Below are 24,332 nucleotides of genomic sequence, written 5' to 3'. Positions count from 1 at the left end.
AACACGAAATAGACATTTCTTTTTTATATCTTATATTATTTGCTTTGTTCAAATTTTTAATATTTAATTACCATATTTAACTTTGTATGTATAATTTTTCTTTTTAAAATGATAAAAAAAAAACAATAGAAATAGAATTGTGTTAATTAAGTATAAATACTATTTAGTAATAATTATGTATATTACTTATTTAATAATACATAAGTTGATTTTTTGTTAAGACATTAGATACATCAAAACGCAAAAACACGTGCACGACCTTTTTCTTGGGTGTTTCCATTCACCCTAAATTTTTTAGACCGTGTCTCGCTTCCACCCATACAATTTTTATGCATACAGAAAAGTACCTGCGGCCGATCGTTGCTTGCGCGTCACTCACCCTAAACTTCTTTGCATAGCAGACACCCGGGTGTTTTTGTGCAAGTACAAATACACCCTGGTGGCAAAACACCCGGGTGTTTGTCATTGCTAAATTTAGGGTGTCTCCAAACACCCGGGTGCGGAGACTCCCGGTGTTTAGCGGGTACACTTAGGGTGCCGGTGTGCACCAGAGAACTGCAGCAAGCCACCGGCACCCTAAGTGCACCAGCTAAAAAAAAAATTAAATATCTTTATTTGTTCTGGAGTTATAAATTACAAAAAATAGAAAGGGCGGTGACACGCCCACAATTTTTGGTACCATAAAAGATATGGACTAGTGTAACCCCATACAAAAAACACCAATTGAATATCTCTCACCGTTCTGGAGTTATTAATTTAGGCCAGAAAAAGTGGTCAAATTTCCTATAGTGGATCGGCCGCAGGTAATTGTATGTATGCATACAAATTGTATGGGTGGAAGCGAGACGGTTCAAAAAATGAAGGGTGAATGGAAACACCCAAGGAAAAAGGTCGTGCACATTTTGCACAAACAAACTTATGTATTATTAAATAATATATTATATATTTTATTAAATAGTGTTTATACTTAATTAACACAGTTATATTTCTATTGTTATTTTTGCTTGTATTTTTTTTATCATTTTAAAAAGAAAAATTATAATTTTCAAAGTTAATTAAATATTACAAATTCTAACAAAGCAAATAATATAAGATATAAAAACGAAATGTCTATTTCGTGTTAAGTAAATTTCTGTAAAAAGAATGCATACATCTACAGATTTTGGTTTCGTTTTTCAATACTAATGTTACCACAGCACAGTAGGCGCAAACAACATTGGCCAAAAATGAAAAAAAAAATGTTTCCAAATATTTACGAAGAGTAACAAGATTGTCTTAAAAATGTCTAAATATGTGTATGGCAAAACCGTTTCGACTTTCGACTAAAAATATAGTGTAAAGTGAGAACAACTGTTCATTTTTGCAGCACAGCGGAGTTTTGATTGCTTTTCGTCTCAACAAAAGTTAATTTCAAAGTGGTCAAACGTGCGATTGATAGTCTTTTAACTTAACTTACTTTAATAAATTCTTATTGTAAAATTCATTAAATTGATTTATCATATTTGGTACATTTTTGATGGATTATACCTTTTTTGTGTATTATGTGAACCAGAGAACTGCAGCAAGCCACCGGCACCCTAAGTGTACCCGCTAAACACCGGGAGTCTCCGCACCCGGGTGTTTGGAGACACCCTAAATTTAGCAATGACAAACACCCGGGTGTTTTGCCACCAGGGTGTATTTGTACTTGCACAAAAACACCCGGGTGTCTGCTATGCAAAGAAGTTTAGGGTGAGTGACGCGCAAGCAACGATCGGCCGCAGGTACTTTTCTGTATGCATAAAAATTGTATGGGTGGAAGCGAGACACGGTCTAAAAAATTTAGGGTGAATGGAAACACCCAAGAAAAAGGTCGTGCACGTGTTTTTGCGTTTTGATGTATCTAATGTCTTAACAAAAAATCAACTTATGTATTATTAAATAAGTAATATACATAATTATTACTAAATAGTATTTATACTTAATTAACACAATTCTATTTCTATTGTTTTTTTTTTATCATTTTAAAAAGAAAAATTATACATACAAAGTTAAATATGGTAATTAAATATTAAAAATTTGAACAAAGCAAATAATATAAGATATAAAAAAGAAATGTCTATTTCGTGTTGGTTAAATTTCTGTAAATAGAATGCATAATTCTACAGATTTTCTGCATAATATATTTCGTTTTTCAGTACTTACTGTACTTTTCTTTTTCGTATGTTACCTAGTAGGTAATACCTACCACAGGCACTCAAATGTCTACCAGACACCCGGGTGTTCACCAAAACACCCGGGTGTTTACCAAGACACCCGGGTGTTTCCGAGAAAAAGGCACTTGCCTTTTTCTGCATGTTTGCCTTCTCTACCCTTCGTTATGAGTGGCGAGTGTGATCGGTACCCGCGACGTAGGGTGCCGCATTGATTCGGGTGCGCAGGCACCAGGGTGTTTGCAGACACCCGAATATTTTGACCGGGTGTTTGTATGTACCCTCGAAAACCGGTGTGAGTGGCACCCGCACTCAAAATTGTTGAGTATGATCAGGGTGGCAAAAAATGCCACTCTTGCAGTTCTCTGGTGTGCACATTGATTGGAGTCATAGGAGTCTATGGGATTCAGTTATCGTGCCTTAAATAAGAGATTGAGTCGTGGCGTAATCGAAGAAAGGGATGTTCAGCGATATTGATATTAAAAGTAATATGAAATACATATATTTTATTTAATTATGTTTTAAAATGTATTTTACCTAAAAGTGCTTTAGGACAATTAGCTTACAGTTTTGGAACTGTTCTTCAAAACTGGAACATTTCTTTAAATGTTAGTTAAAATAAAAAAAAAATACATTTAAATTTATATATTAATAGAAAAAAGTTATTTTCTGCTGCTTTCCATGCACAAAATCCCCCCCATTCCAAATCTATAATAATTTCTCGCTGTGTGCAGTGTCGAGTTGCTGCTGTCCTAACTCCAACAAATTATGAGCACAATAAAAGTGGCAAGAGGAACAAGAACGAGTGCGACTACATGAGCGGCAACAACAGATGCAGCACGCGACACTTACACAAGTGGCAGCCACTTCCGGCCAGCAGATGCTCCACATCCACATCCATATCCACAACCACTTCCAGTCCTAGTTACTATAGGGCAGTTCCAGCTTCTTCTGCTGTTCCAGTTCCTGTTCCTACTTCTGCTGCGCGGGGACTTTGAGGCTCGAGCCTCGAGTGCTGGTGCTTACTTGTTGTTTTTATGGCCATGTGTGAGACTTTCGCATTGAATTAACTTGAGTGGAGGGCGAACTGGGGCGTTCGTGTGGTCAGTGGATGGCATTTATGGATCAGCCTGTCAGAGGTAGCACATTTGTCAAGTGCTTTCATTTACTGATGGATCAAGCTGGCTGAGCAAGTTCTACTAAAGTTTCAAACAACTGGAAGCTGGTAGTTATTGCAGAGGGACAGTGCACAAAATTTGAACTACTTTTTCGTTAAGGAAATAGTTTGGTAGATAATCCGAATTGCACAATTTTAATTTTCATTTCCGTTAGTTTAAATTTTAAATCTAGAATACGCACTTCAAAACAACTGCCTAATTTAATTGAATAGTTATTTTAGGGGCAAAAACTATGTATTTTGTTTTGTGCGAAAACTCTTCTCCTAATTCCCACCCTAAGCTAAGTTTAGCATGTTGACTCTTATCATTTCAATTGCTGTTCACCCAGTCGAAAAGTTTCCTTCTCGTCACGCGACATTTAAGGACATTTCCGGTTTTAGAACTCATCAAAGAGAGAAACGCGTAAAAAAAATTTGCCCTCTAGAGTATGCAAAAACAAGCAACCGGAAGTTGGGTCAAAAGCAAAACATGCGCATAGATATGATTGCCAACTTGTTGCTCCGTTTTTGCAGCATGAGCACGAGTTGTTGAAAAGTAAAATTATTAAAACTTTTTGAATTAACAAAGCGCCAACAACGAGCTAAATGACGTCGACGATGTCCGCACAAGAAGTGAATTAAAACGGGGAATAAAAAGCGACAAAGTAATTTATGCACAACTAGATACAAACAAGGATGTAGCACGAAAAGGGACAGGACGAAACGGAATAGTTGAAACTGTCGCCGAACCGTGGAAACGGAAAACTGAACGCCATATTAGATTCAAATGCATTTCCCTGTTGGTCGACACCTCCCGTTTCCGGTTCTGCCGGGTTCTCTCCTATTTTGCACCCCCACCTTTCCTCTGTTTCCCGCCCCTTGGCTTCCGCACTCGCAACCGGAAATGAACAGCAAACTTTTCAATTGAGTTTTCCGCCTCTGCAGAGTAAGGCCATGATAAAGTTTTGGTATTATTTTTGTTTATTTTCTTGTTGATCCATAAAATTCAGCAGCATCCAGGGCGTATGGCAAGTTTTTACCAGGGGTTTTGAGTATTGCGCAATTAGGTGCATTGATTCGTTATCGTCCAAGCTGTTCACTTTACTATTTCGAAGAAAAATTTAAACAATTAAATTGCACTGAATACCATTCACCGAATTTCTGCGAACAAGTTCCCTAATTGAGCTTAACATTTGGGGTTGTTAGCTTAAATTGACAACGAAACTGAAACAAGAATAGCAGCGAATGTTAATTAATTTGCGGACAAATCCTTTTGTTGTAGAGCCTGCAAACAATCAAAGCTCATAAATTCGGAACAAATTAAGCAGTCGCAGCTTGGTCCCTAATCCAAGTCTCAGCTGGTGTCCAGTAGATGGTAATGATGGTATTTACCCTGCAACCGGAAACACGAAAAACATCAGCAAAACAACCAACCAGCCCCCACACATCAATGGCAATCATGGAAATTGGACAGCTAAGTTGGGGCCCACAACAAAGAAGAAATAGAGGAAGAAGTGAAGAGTGGGCTGGGTGGGTGGGTGTTAAACGGAAAAAAGAAAACCAGGAAAACATATATACATACGTTTTTAGGGCCTAAGGAAAGGGCCGTCAAAGAGAACAAAAAATCAACAGAGCCAAGCAGGCAATAAACTGCCTGACAAATGAAAATAAAAGCCTGACCAGCAACGAGCCGAAGAGTAGAAAAGATACAAAATAAGAGCAGCATCCTATGAGATACAAGCTACATCCTCCAAGGCGGCAAAGGCGGTCGAAAGACGAAATGAACGAACAGCAGTTGATGCCCTTCCGCTGGGCGAAAGCTCCGCTCCGGGCACATCCGCCGCTGGTCATTTCAATCAATTTACCCGAACACACTCACATGAGCAGCTACAGACGGATGGTTCCATATATGCATGGCGGTAGGTGCACTGCGGGAAATTACGCAATTAAAATCTTATCATCTATTCGCACTTTCTAAATTGCAAATGGTATTTATATATAAATAAATTTTAAATAAATTGGAATTTATTGTAGTTTGTGCTGTGTTATGCTTTTCAACAATATAACAAGCTAAGATTGGCGTTAAGGAACTTGTATTGCTGCCATTTCTTTTCCTGTGCAGGCTGGATTCAACTTTTTTTAATAAAGGTTTGGTGGTGTAGCGCTGCTGAAATTCGCTAGCCGGAAATGGCAGCCATGACGGAAACGAAGACACATTGTTGCTGCGGCCCCAAAAGCAACGAATCAGCGTATCTGTGTGTGTGCGAATGGTTAGACTTTTGCAAGTGGGTGTGTGTGTGCGTGCGTGTGTGAGAGGTGGGAAAGACACACATAAGCAGTTATTTGTCGTGTAGAAAACTCTCAAAATACCTTATTCACACACACTGTGCCGAGCCATACAAAGAAATGTTTGCAGCTCAGCAAAACACCGGAAGTCGTAAAAAGTATTTCAATTTAGTGCAAAACGTCCTTGCCACCCCCTCCATCACTCCGCCCCCCACTGCCATACCCCACACCACCTCCTCCAGCTGCTCCGTTGATTGAAGACATGGCCAGCACCAACTAGCACACTGTTTCCCCTTTTCCGGTGCTGCTTTTATGGGGCACGTTTTTTCTCCTGCATATTCAGCGATTCCTAAAATGCGAAGCGGCGACTATGTGGTGGCGCACAGCATTATTGCATTAAAGCCGTACTATGGTGCTTAAGGTAAGGCAGGCGGTATTAAAGATTGCTGCTGACACTTTCTGTGGAAGATATATACTTTAGGTGATCGTGAACTAAAGTATCTTTAAAATTTAAGATTAGAACAACTGAGCTTGAAAATATATTAGGTACTATCATAGTTAAGGGACCTACTCCTTTTAATTAAAATTTTTTTTTCTAAAACTAATAAATTTTGTATTATGCTTACTTTTTGCGTTGAACTAATGGTTTAATTTGTAACTAAAATCGGTTATAATAAAATCGTATGAATACCTCGAACTCTAGTAGAGCTACAAACACCTGGAGGTGTTTTCGGCGACTAGACAACGTGATAGATTTTTCTCCATAACTACTATATTGCCATTACCAGACCTCAATTTTCACATGCAAACTCTCTTTACGATCAATTATAGGTGAGCCAGTGCTAAAGGACACCACGACTGATTCTGTGCACTGTGGTGTAAACTGCTGAGCCGATCCTATGTGAGTTTCAATAAGATACGCTCCGATCGATAGCCTACTTTCTCGAAAATTCCGGATCACTTTTTACAAAAACTTTTAAATATAAGTTTGCTCAATGGAAGTCCCATTTTATACATATTCAGTGATAATAAGGGTAAGTGTAATGCTCAAAATAAGCAATGCATGCTTTAGAGCCATTATTTCACCCATGCTAATCCGTGTCTTAACGTCCGTGGGCTGTTTTCAATTTGGTTGTCAATCTCATCTGGATAACTTCCTTTTTTCAGTTTCATCTTGGTGTGAGCTAGTTCTGCTCCGCAAATTTCTCCTTGTTTCGCCTCCATTTCAGCCTTGGTAATATATTTCGCAGACACGTCGCCTTGTACCGCCGGATCCCTTTCCATTCCGTCTTCGCCTTCCGTTTCAGCTTGGTGCTCCGTGACTTTTCGCGTCTGGCGATTCACACGTTTCGGCCGGAATGCTGGGGCCAATTTCTGGCTTTTCCTCGGGCTAACACCGGGATACGGCAACATTTTTATTTGGATGCTTTGTTGTCATTGGTTTTCGGTGCCGAGGCAACGTGACTATTAGTGCGATATTTAACGCCTTTAATGCGTCTCTGAGCTGTTCTGTATGGCCCCGGGCACGTAGTTAGCATTCTGCAGCTGAAATCCGTAACGCAAATTAATGATTCCGAAGCATCGATGATGCCAAGATAAACAGAAATGAGAGCTGGTCAACAAACAAGCTGCCATATGTATCATATTATACGCCAACTAAACCAAAGATGCTGATGCATGCCTGCATCTTCGGGCGTCTTCTACAGGCCGGCCAAACTGAATTTAGTGATCAGTCAAAAAGGTGCACACAGAAAAATTCTTTACTAAGGACGATGCACAAAATTACTACTTAGCATAAAAAAAGAACCTTTCTCTTAAAAAAAAATTAATACCATACTCATAAATATTATGAGTGAAAAGTTGTATGGATTTTGTCTTTCTTCTAAATGCGACATAAGCCATTTTTTTTTGTGTACGAGTATCCTTGTCTCTATGCCAACTAACAAATACGCCTGACACTCTAAGTAATTTTCCATTGTGATTTATCTCCCCACACCGCTGGCTTCAGAATTTCTGTCTCCAATTCTGGTTTCATGGTTTTAATTAATGCGTAGGATAATATCAATTTGCAATATGACCGACGGAGCAACTTGCCACAAGCCTCAAATGAATGTCTGTGCTTACACTGCCAGCAAGAATTTTGGTTCTTTAGGCAATAAATAAGCCAGGCGGCCAACGGTGCGTATGTGTGGAATGAGCGACACGTGCGGCTCGTTCCTCACGTGCGAAGTCAGTAAATTGCAATAAGCGCTGCGCCGAGTTAAAATGAGTGCGAAAGAAGAAAGTGGTTTATTTTTCACGCCAATACCAAATAAGAGTGAAAGCAAGAGAGTAGTCCCATCAATTTGTGGCATTTATTTGCGTGCAAAAATCAAGGTAGTGTTTGTTCTATTTTCAAAGTTGACTCTTTGGAATGAGGAGTGATTAGCGATGCTTACAAATATAAACTGAGATTCATAAAAAGTAAGTTATAAATGTATTTAAAAAAAAAATTTGTTAGCCAATCCTGTAGATTTGAGTAAAAGTCCAAAACATACATAACTAAATAAGTATACATAATATGAGCTATTTAACGGAAAATAAATATAAAAGAAAACATTTTTAATGGAGATTTCACTATTTTTATGGCGTTACAATTTTCGTTTAAGGAGCTGAGCATCTCTTTATGTATAATATTAATCCTCGCAATTTCCTTCCCTTTGCGAAAAATAAAAACTTTCTTCTCAGCTCTCGTTTATCATTTTTGCCGAGACGACATTTATTTTGGCTGCTTGACTGTTTGCACGTTTTTTCATTTGTATCTTTGTAGGTGTCGCTGGATTACATAGATTTAAGTGCCCTCCCTGCTTTGAGGGATGGATGCGGAGATAAAATTGAATTAATTTGCTATCAGAACGATTAAATTTAATTATAACCAGATACGTGATATCGGTGAACTTTCTCCTAGGGAAAGTTAGTCGCTTGTAAGCATTCAGCATCGATTTATTTAGTTCGCATTTTAACACAAATAGAGTATAATTGCTATTGAACCCCATTAGCGCTGCCCACGCAATATGTTTTAAACCATGCTAGTATATGTATGGTTTGCGATCACCGCCGTTCGAATGGCAACAAAAATAGCAAAAATCCAATTATGCCCAAGCACGTATTTTCCATTAAGCAAACAGCAAATGGCGGCCAGCCGATAGCAGTCAGATAGCCACAAGCACATTATGGGCACAAGGTAGTACACTGCCACGTTCCTGATTCGAATTCAGACGAGTTTTGCATGGAGGCCAGCTTGACAATGGGCGAATTGAAGTGCATTTATACATTACTAATAAAGCCATCGTTCCAAGAACTTATATGAAAAGTGTATAGTCGTTGCTTAAGGGCCGAGAAGCCTTAGCTGCAAACATACGGTTTGGGATAACGTCAAAAAAAGTAAATGAATAAGGATAAAAACAATATTTTAAAGTAAATTTCGACTGAGGCATAGTAAAAAAATCCAAAAAAATAAACGAAATATAAATTGGAAAAAAATTATAAACAACATAACTTGCAAATTATAGTGTCGCATCCTATAAAAATATTGCAGAAGCTTACATAACTGTCGTTTTTAGTTTTTGTGCAAAGCAATTCGAAATGGCTAGCAGCTCTTCCTTTCAAAAAGTAGTTGCAAATGGGCGCCGAGCGGATAGTCTCAGGCTTTAAATGAATCAGATCCTGTTGCCACGTCCCTGGATCTTCGTTTATTTCCAACAATTAAACCCATCAATGGCAGTATCAGCTGATGCGCTTAAGCCAGTCCGAGACCATTAAGCCCAGTTTGAATGCCACGTCACGTGGTGGGGTAGGGAAATCCTGGGAAAGCCAGAGGAAAGCCAAGGGAAAGGCATGGGAAAAACAGGAGAGTGGAGTGGGAGTGCCTCAGCACACATGCCACTGCACACTTGACATTTCAATTTCCGCATGCACCCCGAGAACTCACAACAAAGCAGAGAAACAGGAGCACTAGCAGTAGCAGTGGGAGTCTGAAACAAAAAAAATACTGTAGCCAATTCCATGCGGGCAACGTCGCAAAGTTGCTTTCAATTACCCAGTCAGGACACGCTTGCTGCCTTTTGTTTTTTGCATGCCCGGCACACCTCCTCGCCCCACCCACTGCCCAACGCCCACTTCTTACGCCCACTCAGTCGCCCCCGGCGACAGTTGCACAGTTCTTCAGTCTATTCACCGTTTGCGCTCTGTTGTTCGCCCGAAACCATCGGCGAATGTCTGCCACTGCTGCTGCTGCACTTTATTAAAGCGGCTGAACTTTCGGTAGTAGCACAATCAGTCGTAATAAATAGGTATTTTTTCAGTCCCTTCAAGGATCCCTCCAAAGTTAAGATACACCCAATGAACCGAAATATTTAAATGTATAACTTAACTGGTTTTCCAAATTCTATGTCAGTGCTATACAGAAAACTGAAGATTCAGATATGCCTTTGAGATAATAAGTACATTTATAAGTTTAATAAGTTTAAAAGCCACTTAATCATATATTGAAATTAAGATAAATATATTGACGAATACTAAGTCTTATAAATTACCAAGACACTGACAACGAATATAAGGTATCAAATTACTGGATATCTGTGTTCCTAATATTCTGTTAACAAATTACATATGCAAAGCCCAATTACTAAATTTCGTTTTATAGGAATAAGCTTCAAAATGGCTAAAGTACCATCACAGCTACAAGATATGATGCCATCTTTGGATTGCAAAAGTGCGAGAAGAAAGGACGCGGCAAGGAGTGGGAGTTGGGGGAAATGCAGGTGACCCGGCCACTTGAGTTCCTTGAAGTGGACAGGGCGAAAAGCTGTCAAGTGGCATTAATAACAAAAGCCATCTCAGAGATACGGGATAAGCACCTGAAAGTATGCGCTATCTGTCTCTTCACTCTACTAAATTTTTTTTACTTTTCGCTACGCTTTCGATTCGATTGGCGGACGGACGACTTTGAATTATGCTAATTTTCTTTTATCGCTTCGCCGGCAAAGTCAATTTAATTGTAATTTTCCAACACGCGCAACGCATTTTAGTTTTATTTCCGTTTGCGCTCTTTTCAATTTCTGCCCGGCGCGTCTTGCATTTTCATGAGAAATAATTTAATTTGCCTTTTCCACTTCGACGTCCACTTTTCAAACTTAGCTTTTGCCACTTAGCTTTTGGCTGCTTAGACCGCCCCCGTTTTTATGTATGTATATATATAAAAATGTATATATAAATCTGTCTGCGGCTCTAGTCCTCCGCCGTCTATCATTTGGAAATTCAGGGCTCGTACTATTTTTCCTCCATTATTAAAAAGGCGGGAAAGGAAAAAGTTGGGGCTAGCGCATTAAAGGGCCATGGAAAGTATCTGCCGGGTTGGCTCCTTTGGAATAATGCGTTTGGGGCGCGAACTGCCACGCTTTGCCTGATTCCGGTCCGCTCTTTCCGTCGCCTTCCGCCTTCTTCAGATCCGGGCCAGTCCGGTCCAGTTTGGTCTGGACACACTAGCATCCGCCCACGCCGCCGCTGTCTAAGTGGAAAAAAGGTTTTGTCACGGCTAAGCACTTTTCAAATTCACAAGGGTCGCCCACAAACGACGACGGCAGATGCTTTCCGGACTCCGGAGGCCCACTGTCCGTTTTTCGTAGTCCGGAGACCAAAGGCCACAGGCCAGAAACCGCGAAGAGGCTTTCGTCTCACCTCCCTTTGTACCTCTTATCAGCAGCTTACTAGGGTATAACGGGCGTTGGGAAATACTTACTATCTAAGGCAACAATTGTTTTATAATAGAGTCCATTGTAAAAGCTGACTTTAGAGCTTGTGTGTATTAACTTATTTACTAATAAATCCCAATTAAATTAATTTCTTCACAACCGAAAATGTTTGTTTATTCTTAGGAACGGCGCTAAACACAAAATTTTAAATTTTCGGATATATGTATATTACTGATTTGCACAATTATAAAAATTCCCCCATATTTGTAAAACTGCTACAGATGCAGGAATAATGTCAGTTCGTGTGTAAAAATATCAAACAAAACAGTTATATATCTTTATTCCCTTACATTTTAATCCAGGGTAGTTAAGAGTTTAGCCACATAGAACTTTATTTTGATTTCAATGGCCTAAACATTTTGATTTTATGGCCGAGAGGGAACCCGGCGGCTGAGCTGAAAAGTTTTATCATTATAATTGCAACAAACTGACGACTCCAAGGCTATTGAAACTTCTGGTCAAGAGCTAATGATAAAAGAATCTGGTAGATAGACCTCTGCTGTAAGTGCTTATGGTAAAACAATAATGCTGAGTAAGTCAAAACAAGCTTTGTAAGAAATTGTGTAAAGATTTAAAATATTATACTTGTTGAGCGGTACATTTAATTTTCTTTCTTGCGACTTTTGGTGTGAAAATTATTCTTTCTTAATATAAAAACCATTCACAGTAATATTTAGTATGAAGTTATACTTTTGTTGTAGTGTAATGATATCGAGGCCAGGAATCCACAAAAATTTGAATGTAAATCGATTTGAATGTAGTTATGCCTGCAAATCAATTTTGCACCTGCAAATTTCGGAGGGGCACTGCCGATTCCGGTCACATAAAGCACTTCGTTTTTATAGATTTAGTTATTAGATTTCGACTTATCGTGACCTTTCGAGATCATCGTTTGACTTAAAATTCGTCACAATGATTCCTGAGTTGCGAACGACCCACTTCCACTTCCACTCCCACGCCCACGACACTGACACCGCAAGCTGGCCGCTCCCTTAACCCCATCTGTCCCGCTTAGCGTCCTGAAGCATCCTTATCTGACGCAGAACTCGACAAATGAAAGGCTCGCAATGACAACTCAATGAAAAAGTTTGGCATGCAAACTAAGGACCGGGATGTGGATGGCAGTGAAAGCAGGAACATGAAGTTTGATATCATTAAAGGCCACTTATGTGTCAAATGCAACACAGCAGTGGCTGCGGCAGGACTCGTAGGATTCACAGGGAGACGGAACCATACCGAGAAGTAGACGGCACACTTAAATGTCATTGAAATTGAAGCTCACTTGACAAGTAATGCTGGCGCAACACAACCAGCCCCCACTCAACTATACGTATGCATGTGCAGCCCCCTGGCAAGGGGGTTAACTTAAGTCAACTACACAAAAGCCATGTCAGCAGACGCTGACAGAACAGCCCCAAAGCCCGTCTTGCCTTTATAAAACTCGCTGTGTGTGCGGCAAAATGTTCTAGCTTTTTCCCTGGCTGAGCCTGGGCTGAGGAAGATTGACATTATCTGTGGGCCTGAGTAATTTGCCAGCGATTGGAGAGGAGTACCACAAAGACGAGGTAGCTTGAGAAAGCGAAGCCGTTAATACCCTGAATAATCCTTGGTGTGCTGATCCATAGGTTCAGCTTAAACTTGTTGTCCTTACAGTTGCCTAGCTTACTTCGAATGAGGCCTATAAGTTCAAAAATAATTTCATTACGTAGATTTTCTTATATATAGAATTTAATTTAAAGAATCACTTGTACGCCTGCTGGCAATGGTATAGAAAGGTCCCTTTAAAAATTAATGCAATAGATGCGGCTAGAACTGCACTCCGTTTATAGGGTAGACAATGTACTTTTAAGTAGGGCTTCTTTTTAACGACAACATTATAATTCCTCGTAAAGAACATAAAACAAGAGAATAATCGACGCCGTAGAGTTGACTGTCGCATAATTTTCATAATTGCATTGCCACGCATCAACGGAAATTGTGCGGCGCCAACAAGTCGATGTCAATAATTGCCTGGCAGTCGATGTCCTTCGCCCGATGCTCCTCCTCCAATCTCGACCCGTCATCCGTTCGCTACTCGCGCTCCGCGCACCGCCATCCACCACCAACTCCACCCAGCCAACGTGTCGTATGCGTAACCGAGCTGCATTCATGCTGTGGTCGGGCAATTTAAAAGCCACAAAAATGCATTAAAATCGCAGTATGCCGATAAATTATTGCAGTTTCATTAACAAACATTCTGGCAGCGCTCTATGCCGGCAAATGGCCTCAGCTTAACTCTCTACTCTTAATTAATCCCATGCCCAAGTACTCATATTAAATGTAGGCTTAATGATTTATGGTTTAACCAATTTGCCACCTATCAATGGGCACAGGTAAGGGAAATGACTGGCCACTATATTTCTAGAGTCCCAATAAAAGTCAATGAAGTGTGCTAAATTAAGTCTGGCTGCCTCGATTTCACAGGACCAAATTGTTCGCATAGTTTTTGCCGAAGCGAGTCAAAATTTACCAGTTGAACGGGCCCAGAAAGTCTGCCAAAAACGATTAATTTCGCCGAGGAGGGAGGTAAGCATCAGCTATCATCTGACCTACGCAGGAAAGTTATCGCAAACTATATCGACCGTTTGTGACTTTTTAATCGGTAAGCTGCTAACCCTTTGAAACTTTCACAATTAACACATTTGACTTGCCAACGTTGGCGGCAGCAACAAGTGTTGCTCCTTTGGTTTCGGCAACGAACTTTGCCCGCTGACTCTCTGCCCAAGAGCACTGGCAGAAATAATAGATCTAAAGTCCTAGCAATTATTAAGAAAATAACAAGAAAATAACACTCGCAAGTAATGACACAATCTATCCCAAGAGAAATCCTATCCTTAATAAAATGCTCAAGTGTTTAGAATGACCACTCAGTGCATAAACTAATAACCAGAGGACCGAGAATTCTCCGAGTGTGTGTGATTTTCCTGGACTGTTGCTGCTCCTGTGGTTGTTGTTCCTGCTGTAATATAATAAAACGCTTATTAAATTTTGCCGCTGTTATAACAAGCTGAGCAAGCACAGCCCACAAAATTGCTGCCCTGGGTCGCCGCAGCGCCACGCTTCCGATTCGTCCTCCATCTGGCAGTTGGTTCCTTACTCTTACTCCTGGCTCTCGGATACTCGAATACTGGGAACTGGCATACTGGGATGCCGGCTCCCGGGTGCTGGATGGCAAATGCTGCTCTATTTCTTGGCTTCATGATAATGATGCGGTTTTGTTATGGCTTTTTGTTGGCACGGGCACGGGCAAGAGCACTGGCACCGGGAAACGGCAATGCCATCATCATCGGCACCACAGCCCATCAGTTGGGGTCTGCACCACTCAACAAGGAAAGCAGACCTTACACCCACATCCGCACCCACACTCAGTACCGCATCATCCACAGCCCAGTCCCAACCCTCTGGAAAAAGTTTTCGTGTACTGGCAAACACTTTTTCCCTACACAACCCCTGACTGCTGTTGTTATTCTTGTTGCATTTGTGGCGACCGGGAAAAGTTCAGGGTATCCATTGCTGGGGAAAATTTGCGGGGCCGTGAAAAGTCAAAAGGATAAGCATCCAAGTGGGTGTGGTTGGTATTAGCATTGTGCTTGCCTGCAATGGCAACTTGAATAATTTGCTTATTTTTTGGTCTCCTTTATTGTTGTGGTATAATTATGTCTTAATGACACTTTAAGAGCAAATTATGACAGCTCCAGGGACAAAGTGTGTGCGTTGATCAACTTTAAATGAGTTGGAAAAACTTCTGAAACTCGAAAGCGGTGGCAGCTATTTGGAGATAATTGTTTTTGACTCCGCAACTTTTCTGGTGTGAAACCTAAGCAAAATTTGGGGGTGAATGCAGAGAGTAATAAAATGTTTAAATGCAATACTATGTTTACTGCAAGGACTCCAATCTATTTAAAGGCGATTTAATCATTTTATTTTCGAGGTACACATATATTCCTATTCTTATAAAGTCAAAGATTTTCATTTTGGGCAACTTTAATTTACTCCCATCCATAAAACGAACATACTACACAATTTCTCTAGAACTAAACCTTATGCTAAACTCGTTTATAAGGACGTCTGCCAGCGGATGATAAATAATTCGTTTGCTAGCCATAGAACTCACGTATGCCGACTTGAGTTGTACTTATTTAAAGGCAACAAGACCTCTTTGCAAAGGAGCCATAAGGCTCGTAAATCTAAAATTAAATGCCCAGATAAGCAGACTACGTAAATTATGCCATTTGCTAAGACCTGGGTTCGCACCAAACAATTTCCGAGCCGTAAAGGCGCAAAAAGCCACGCACCACGCCACAAAACGTTATATTAGAAGTTGGCAAAAAGCAACAGGAATGCGGCAAAAACAGCTCCAAGAGCTCTATTGTGCGACGGAATCTCTGGGGCTGTTGCCAATGTGCAGCGCCGCCAAATTATAACAATTTAGCCATTTATCCGAGAGCGGCTCATAAATGGCCAAAGTCATTTGTTTAAACCTGCACACACATACATTCATTATGGGATAAGCTAACTGGTGTTCTGACTCTTGTTTATGGATGTCAGCTAATAATTCACTTAAGCTCTATTGCAAGAAATGCTTTTAAATTTAATTACAAAGCATTTTACCCACACGGCACTGGGGCGTATATTTAATATCCCTGCTAAGCAGCAAAGAACATACGAGGAACATAGCCTTGCGAGTACTTGGCAGAAATATTAATGACACGGCAAATATGTTTGCCAGGCTATCGAGTTATGCAACTTCATTTGCCGCACGGCGATGATTTATCGGCCAAATAGTGTACTGGGAAAAACATTACTCTGGGGATGTTTTTTTATTACATTATCAATCTTAATAAATGTTTATACATTCCTTGTTCAATTTAATGCACAAAAAAGAGGAAGCTTCATTTCACATTCATGACACAGATTTCAAGTTACATTTAGCTCTTGAAAATAAATTTAACAGATAAGTTACGAAAGAAATGCTTAATCCAGTGGTTAATTTTATTTAATTTATTATTTTATGAGCAAATTGCAAAACACATAGAGCATAGCTTTTGAAAACGTACTTACTTATAAGCTTGAAAAATATATAAGTAAAAAAGGTTATGTAAATTTATAAATATACATATGTATAGATAGACTTTATATTTGAAAATGGGCTTCAAGCTGATTTAAATGTACTGCCATTTATTAATAATATGAATGGGTAACAGGCTTTTCGTTGAGTTCAGAGCCTCCTGGCCTGCAGCAATAATGGAAATCGAGTTGATTCATCATTTTGGCCATGGTGAGCAGGGCATATAGTAATGCCTTTCACCTTTCGGCTATTACGATGTAGCGGGAAAATCGGGGGGGTTATACATTCGACATGATATATGAAAATCATAATGCGCTTTGACAGCCGTATCCCTCGAGAGCCTCTCAATCGGACGCATTTGTGTGTAAATAGGTGGCATGCAGCGCGATGGTTCGTTCGCTTTCCGCTTGCCCTAGGTCAAGTATTTTTTGAAAACTTTTGAATAGCCGCCAGCTGAACTCTCTGCCGTCGCCGACGTCAAAAGAGCGCGCATGCGCAAGGGTTTTGTTGACAGCAGAGAAAATCGCAGGGAAGCAACACGTGCCTGCCAATATTTTACGAGTGTTTAGGTGGGAAAAATGAAGGGTAAACAAATAAATAAACAAGAACTGAGTGTGTGAGCGCAAAACTGAATGACAGTTTACGCTAAAAGTCGCGTAGTAAAATATGTAAAAAAAAAATGTGCCGTGGTGGTGGGTCTTTTTAATGGGTGGTGCAGTGGTTCCATTTCGTTGGCATGTGCATCATGCTTTACGTAGCATAACTTTTGGCGCCCAAGTGGCATTCGTGCAGCGGACATACGGCGTGATTTATTATGTCACATGTCGCCGCAGAGGTGATGAAGTGCCCAATGCAGTCGGAATGCAGTAAAAGCGGATTTAGCATTCAATGGGAATTCAGCGAGATACAACAGAATTGAAGACTGATGCAAGATATACGATTTATATGCTGTGTTTATTTTATATTACCACCAGTGCCTGGATGAAAAGTTTTAAATAAAATTTTATTTTGTATTCACTGTTGTCAAAGTGTGAAATCATATATTTCGCTTACATATTTATGATACTTCCCAGCTCAATATTTCAGAGTTGGCGCAGTCTAAGTATAAACTTTGTAAATTATTCAATTGATATCTATTTACCTTTAAATTCTTGTTTTATACATATGAAAGACAGTTTTATCATATGCTTAGATATGTAACTACGACTTATTTTCCAAAGGTTAAATATGTGGAAAAAACATAATTTAAATATTATGTTTCTTACGAATAAATAAAAGGTGCAAAAATACAAATGAGTTATTCATCTTTGTACATTTTTCAATAACCATATATAATGGTTAATTTATTATCCTTATTTTCATTTTGAATGGGAATTCCTGATGCTGTAGCAGAACTTAAAAAAAATACATGGATATCCCTGGTTATTGGTCATTTGCAGGAATGTCAACAACCGAATGAGCAACAACAAGTGAAAGCCACCCACCACCCCCTTGCTCTGTTCCATTTCTCTTTGAGGACCTTTTACTTTGTTTCTCTCTTTTTATTTTCTCGAGGGACGTAGCCAGACAGATAGCAAAGAGAATGGAAGTCCTGCGAGAGAAGAGAAATGCCGAAGGATGCGCTGACGCCGACGCAGTGTCGACTGCTCAGCCGGCGTCGCAGTCGGCGTCGTTCGATTGTGGGCCAAGAGTGGCAACAGTTGCAGTAACGGCCCCAAAAGTGGGAGGCGCTGGGAGGTTGGGTGGCTGCTCGTGCAATAAAGGGGGGGGGGGGGCAGTGTGTGTGTGAAGCGATTACGCTGACAGAGATAAGCCCAAGCGACAGGATGAGGGCAGCGCTGCGACGCCGCAGCGACGTCGTCAGCGAAGGACGATTTCAGGATTCAGTCATTGCCGGCGATTCGAACAGTTTGGACGTGTCAAGCGGATGAAATCGGGAAATTGCCAATAGTAGCCAGCGGTAGTGTTTTAGTATTGGTTAAGCATCGGCTCACACACACAGTCACTAACACCAGGATAACCTATCCAGCGGGTGTGCGTGTGTGTTAGGCACTATTTGGGGATTTAATGGAAAAAGCATTAATGGATGCTGCCTCGGGGAATGACTATAGTGCCAACGGTGATAGTGGCCAGTGCACGAGTGTGTGGGGGCGAGTATGTGTGGGCATAAAGGGATAAGTACACAGAAAGAAAGCATTGAGTAAAATCTTTAAATCAGTTTAAAGATTTGAAGTCAAGCAAACATGACTTTAAAAAATTCATGCAAAATAAAAACCGCATTTAAACCAGTGAAAGATACTGTTTTCAGAATTCAAATAAATAAGTAATATAAAATATATCGTTATAAAAGGGAATCAGTCAAATACGGGCACTTAAATTCCATTTTCCACATAATCTAATTTGGCAAATTTATGGTGACCAACGCGCAAATGGATTATTTATACCCTACACATTCTCTCAGTGCATACGTCAATGCTTCGGCAACTAGAGATTTTGATGTGTATGTGTGGCGCTGCCTAAAACTGTGCAGCGCAATTTTGAAGCTGACATTTTGTTTGTTTGCTTCTATACGTGCGTGTGTTGGTGTGAGTGTTGTTTGGTTTTATCGTAGATTTTACTGACTTCACGGGTTATTTGTCCGCACGAATGTGTTCATAAAAAATGTAACAAAAGTGGATTTTCACTGGGCCGGCTGAAACGCTTACGCTTTTGTGTGCACGCGGACTTCTAACATCCCAGCCGGAACCGGAAACGGAAGCTGCTGGTGCATACACTTACACTCAAGCCCGAACCCGAAAAGGACCCCCGAGCAAGTGGATAAAGTAAATTGAATAAAAGGTGAAATAATTTGAGCGCTAAGCAGGCCGAATGCTGGCTAATGGAAAAGTGTGAAAAAGGTTGGCCAAGTAAACTCCGATAAAAAGCAAGCGAAAAAGAAGACCGGGAAAACACCGGCGAGTATTTTCGTCGGGAAAAATGCAAATGTGGCGGTGACTTTTTGAGGAAATTTATGAAGCGGCAAATTGAATCGAATGGCCACTGAGCTGTCAGCGATGACGTGCCGTGAAGCATGTGCCTTGCGATTATCAAAGTGTGATAAAAGTGCGGCAACAATGGCAGAAAGGAGAGGCGGAAAAACGCTCGAAATGGGAAGGGAAATAGAGAAACGGGTCCAGAATCGCTACCCAGTCACAAGTCCATAAAAATTTACCGTCTATGCACTGCGCATAATTTATGGCCGCGATTCGTTCTCCTTTCTCCAGCGAATGCCTTCCTTTTTTTTGAGGACCACCTTTTGGCAATTGTTGAATGCAGCCGCAAAATCTGCCATGATGTTTTTTTCCGCCGTCTAGCATGTGTAAGCTGCCAGACATATGTGTTAGTGTTCCGGGCAAGCTGCCAAAAATAATAAAATCACCATCCTATGTCAGACGACTTCATATGAGCGAGGGATCCTGCCGTACTGTAGCCAGGACGAAGAATTTCAGAACTGCAAGATAACGAGGTAATTTCACTGAATGATTCGCAGTATTCGCCGTTTGTGTTTTGTTGCTTAGTCTAAGCAAATTGAGCTGCTCGCTTGGACAACAAAAATTGGTTTGCTTTTTCGGCCATGCTTTCTCGCATTTTCCGGTTTTTGGGTTTTGGTTTTTGCTTTTTGCTTCTGGGATCCGCAAGCTGTTGAATTATGCATTGCCCGGAGATAAGCTGGAAATGTTGCACAAGGCTGCCAATTTTAGTTCGACCGGCCATCGGAGACCTTGGCTGCGGCTGTGGCTTTGTCGGTGGGGTGTCCATTAAATTTTAATCTCGGAAAACATTTGTATGCAGCGGGTGCGACTGTGTAGCCAATCTTGAAGAGTTATCTGGAATAGCGGGTGCACAAAGGAAAAGGAATGTGGTCAAGGAAAAAATTTACATTTTATTGGAAATTCTATTCGATTCGGTTGAGTTTCACAAAAAAACCACACCTTTTTCCCATTCTCCCGAGTACTACTGCATTCTGCAATTCTGTTTGATGCCAGTTGGGTTTCTAGCATTTATTAAAGACTGCAGTGCTGAAAGCGGATACATATTTGCATATTTTGGAAAGGCATGGCTCCGAGGATTCAGAGGAGTGACATTTTCACTTTTCATCCAGTCCACTGAACTTCCTAGAAGACATAATCGTCGCTGTCATTAAAGCTGCATTTAGCGGTCTCATTACGTCTTTATGTCTTCCACATTCACGCTAAATTACTTCCTCATTTGACACCTCCACCTGCTATTAAGCGGAAAATTTTAAAGAGTTGTGAGCAGAGTTCGCTGGCAGCGCTTGTACCAATTAAATTTATTTGTCAGACGAGCCAACGATGTCACCGCCATGGCCAACGTCCTCGCAATACACTCAAGTCAACTTTATTCATAATAACAACAAGTACCCCGTGCTGCACGACAGTAGCCCGAGTGCACTGAAAAAAAAGAGTTGCAACCAAAACTCTTAACAATTTAATTTTACTAGAACTAATAGCGGACCAGGAAATGTTTTTTTTCTTTCTAATGCTTTACACTTAAATGTTAAAGAGGCTTGTCGTATGCAAATCTCAATGTTGTCAAGAATGCCTGAATTTGTACTGTGCATCCAACAGCGACTAAACAAAGGCACTCGAAAACGCCAGAGGGCCAAGAACAAAGATAGAGGGACACAGCCCAGAAAGCTCGGGGGTTTGTCAATGTGACAATGCAGCATCGCCGAACCGCTGGAGCCGTTGGAACCATCGCATCGCAGATATACGTACGGGTATCTGTAGAATCCGGATCCCAAGGGGACGGTTGCAGCGCCAGACGGCGAACAATAGAAAGTTGCCATGGCAGGAAAAATATGCGCGCCCATTACATTTTGTTGCCGTGCCTCATTTTTCTTGTTGGCCTTCTAGACAACCGCTGTTGTGCCCGAATTGATGTTATATAAAAGGTGGCCAAACATTTGTAGGGGCACGCGTCCTACATGGACGGAAGGGGGACGAAGCGGGGGCGTTTTCAATGGGCCGGGCAGGGCGCAATGTTATTAGGTGGCTCGTCGCCTTTGCATTTCCGGTGGCCCCTCCGAAAGCACATAGAAAAAAATTTTAATTAAATAGTAAAAAAACGGGGTTCTAAATTGTATTTTCTTGTTGTTTATCAATGCAATTAAATATTCTCAGAAGCTAATTAAAAGTTATTTTTTGTGTATACGTATATAAGAACTGTTTGTTATTCAATTTACATTTGCTCACTGGTTTGCTGGCACTTCTTTATTATATTAAAATTTACCATAGCTGATAATTGAATAAGCTTAATAAAAAGTGCTGTACACAATCTATATAATATGTAAGTTTTTCATTGAATTCCATTCTGTGTCCTATCCATTTTGAATTGAAGATTTCAAATCAGTCAGTGGGATAGCTCGTATCAGTCTGCTATTTTGCTTCAAGTGTAGTCTTAGCCTCGTTTCAGTTCATCCTGAACTATTGTCCAGGTTGGGAGCACGTTGTTTCAGAGTCCGTTTTGTTTCGCAGCCGTACTAGGAGCTATAGCCCGGCCATTTACTAGTGCCGTGGTCCGCGACGGATGCTCTTTGACTTGCGGCCAAGAGCCTTTGTTGGCTATAACCAAAGAGTTGCACTTCAGTCTCGGCGAGTGCAAATGGATCTATTGTTCCGGGCATTTCGCATTAGACCGGAGCACGGGGATCCAGCCGTGGGTGCTGGCAGCAGGAAATTGCAGGCGCAGCAAGGAGGGGCACGGCTTTAAGTCACCTTTAATTCCCGGCTGGCAGGAAGTCGGGCATATAAATTGCCAAGCTGTCAACCAGCGCTAAATGCAAACACATCCGCCCCAAAGTGCTGCGAATATGTACTCTACTTATACATGACCGTATATGCAACACCTTTTGCATGCAAGAACAAAAAGAAAGCAAACACTGCAGGTGACGAGCATTAAAACGATTCAACAGCTCCGTCTCAAAGCAAGAAAAATTATATTGCTTAACGCCTGCACCACCGGCACCCATCGGCCCACCACTTTCCCCCACTTTCCAGTTGCAAGGACCAACTCCCACTCCTCTTACCGGATAAGGGCGTGGCAGTGGCGGATGAAACAACGTTTAACCTCAGCCAGGACATGCTTCACTGAAAAAAATTCAATGTAGTTGATAGATACAAGATTACATACCTTGGTCCATCGGACCTAAATTAAGAAATATAGAAGCCCGGTTACAGTTCAGATTTGAATTAAATACTCTGCCCATATGTGCACTGATTTCCTTCAGTGTTTTTGGTATCAGGGGGTGATTTTCGCTCGACTGCCTCGGCAACACATGAAGACATGGCCATGGTGCGATTCAATTGTTGCCGTCGCTATTGCTATTGCTATTGCTTTTGTTGTTTGTTGTGGCGTTCCGCACTTAAAGCCTTTCACGCCACACAAATCCTGGAGTGGAAAACTGGAGGTGTGAAGTAAAAATGAAAACATCCACTCGTGAGCTCAAGGTGCATGCTGAGCAAAGGACTCCCAAGGAGTATCCGTTGCATTGGCGAGCTGCAGCAATGGGAAGTGCCCTGTTTTCGGGGATTCCATTGTGAAGGATTGATTGCCTGCTGCGGAGATGAACCTAATGTTCCTAATGGATAAGTTCAATGCGAGGGGAATAACGTAATTGGGGAGGGTAAGGGAAAATGTCTGCACCTTTCGGAGAGAAATCCTATTTGGGCACTTTATTATTATTAGGTTAAAATATGACAAATACGACGCACTTTTAAATATATGTGCTTACATTCAGTTTCTATGTACTTTAACTTCTTGTATTAGTAACTAAGCTTCACGTATTATGTTTCTGAAACGGGAACATTTAATTAAATCATTTAATTTTAAGCAATTTATTTTTTAGCAGTTTTATGTTGGCCGAAAAATCGGGAAACAGGGAAACTGATAAGCTTTAAAGTTAGATTTAAAATTTTTATTCATTGCCAATTAGCCAAATGTTGGTAGCAACCAGCACGCAACTGCACAACCGCTGAATTCCCATAACTGGATTATCAAAACAAATAAACAGGTTTATAATAATGCCACACATCACACCGAAGTAAAATAAACAAGAGTTCAACTGCGCCAAACGGCAACACCCAGTTACAAAAAGCTTATATAATCCAGAGTGACACAACTAAAGCGCCGTCCACATATTTAGTGTCAAATTTGCTGACAGTTAGCAGTTATGACACCCGACACACAAGCCAAAGTAATCGCTTTGCGAGGGCTCTGGATGAAGGACGTAGGACGAAGGATGCAGGATGTCGGGCGGATGCGGCTTGTATCCTGTCATCTGAAGGTGGTCCACCTCCGCCGGCAAAAGGATCGCGAAGTCAGACAGTTGGACGGCACAAAGGCGTGGAAAATAAAAACTCATTAAAAATAAAGAGCTAACACCAGCACACACAGTCTTTTCCCCGTTCTGTGTGTGTGTGCTTTGGAAGGACTCGGAGAAGGATGCCGTCCAAGTGCTGAGCAAAGAAACGAATTGCTCGTGGCAAATCGCTCAACAAAAGACGCTGCCAGAATAAACAAATCATTTCAAATTCTCAATTAAATGCAAACAGAACTGCCTCCACCCATATGTGCCGGCTAAAAAGGTGTCAAGTTGCAAACATTCAAAGAACTCTTCAGTATGACCCTCACGCCTACTTTCCCGCCCCGCTGTCCCAGACGCGCTCCATCCAATGCACAGAAAAATACGGATTGCCATTACTTAGCTCATTAATTTTACATAAATCCATAAATTTCGG

At 40.9% G+C, this 24,332-nt stretch overlaps 1 protein-coding gene across 6 annotated transcripts in view; it reads left to right on the top strand.

The window, feature by feature from the left end:
• Nucleotides 1–18,418: 18,418 nt before the first annotated feature.
• LOC6535427 (Down syndrome cell adhesion molecule-like protein Dscam2) overlaps nt 18,419–24,332 on the top strand; it is a 41,096-nt gene continuing 35,182 nt past the window's right edge. For 4 of the 6 annotated variants that reach the window (XM_015191664.3, XM_039375423.2, XM_039375421.2 and 1 more), the window contains exon 1: nt 19,797–20,038. The gene's annotated coding sequence lies outside the window, so the exon portion shown is untranslated. Of the gene's footprint in view, nt 18,494–19,796; nt 20,039–24,332 lie in introns of those variants that run through there. The other 2 variants (XM_039375420.2, XM_039375422.2) reach the window with 2 other exon arrangements.

The sequence above is a fragment of the Drosophila yakuba genome, chromosome 3R, assembly GCF_016746365.2.
Source record: "Drosophila yakuba strain Tai18E2 chromosome 3R, Prin_Dyak_Tai18E2_2.1, whole genome shotgun sequence".
NCBI classification, from domain to species: Eukaryota; Metazoa; Arthropoda; class Insecta; order Diptera; family Drosophilidae; genus Drosophila; species Drosophila yakuba.
The sequence above is the reverse complement of the archived record's forward strand: the minus strand, read 5'-3'. Positions and strand labels throughout refer to the sequence as shown.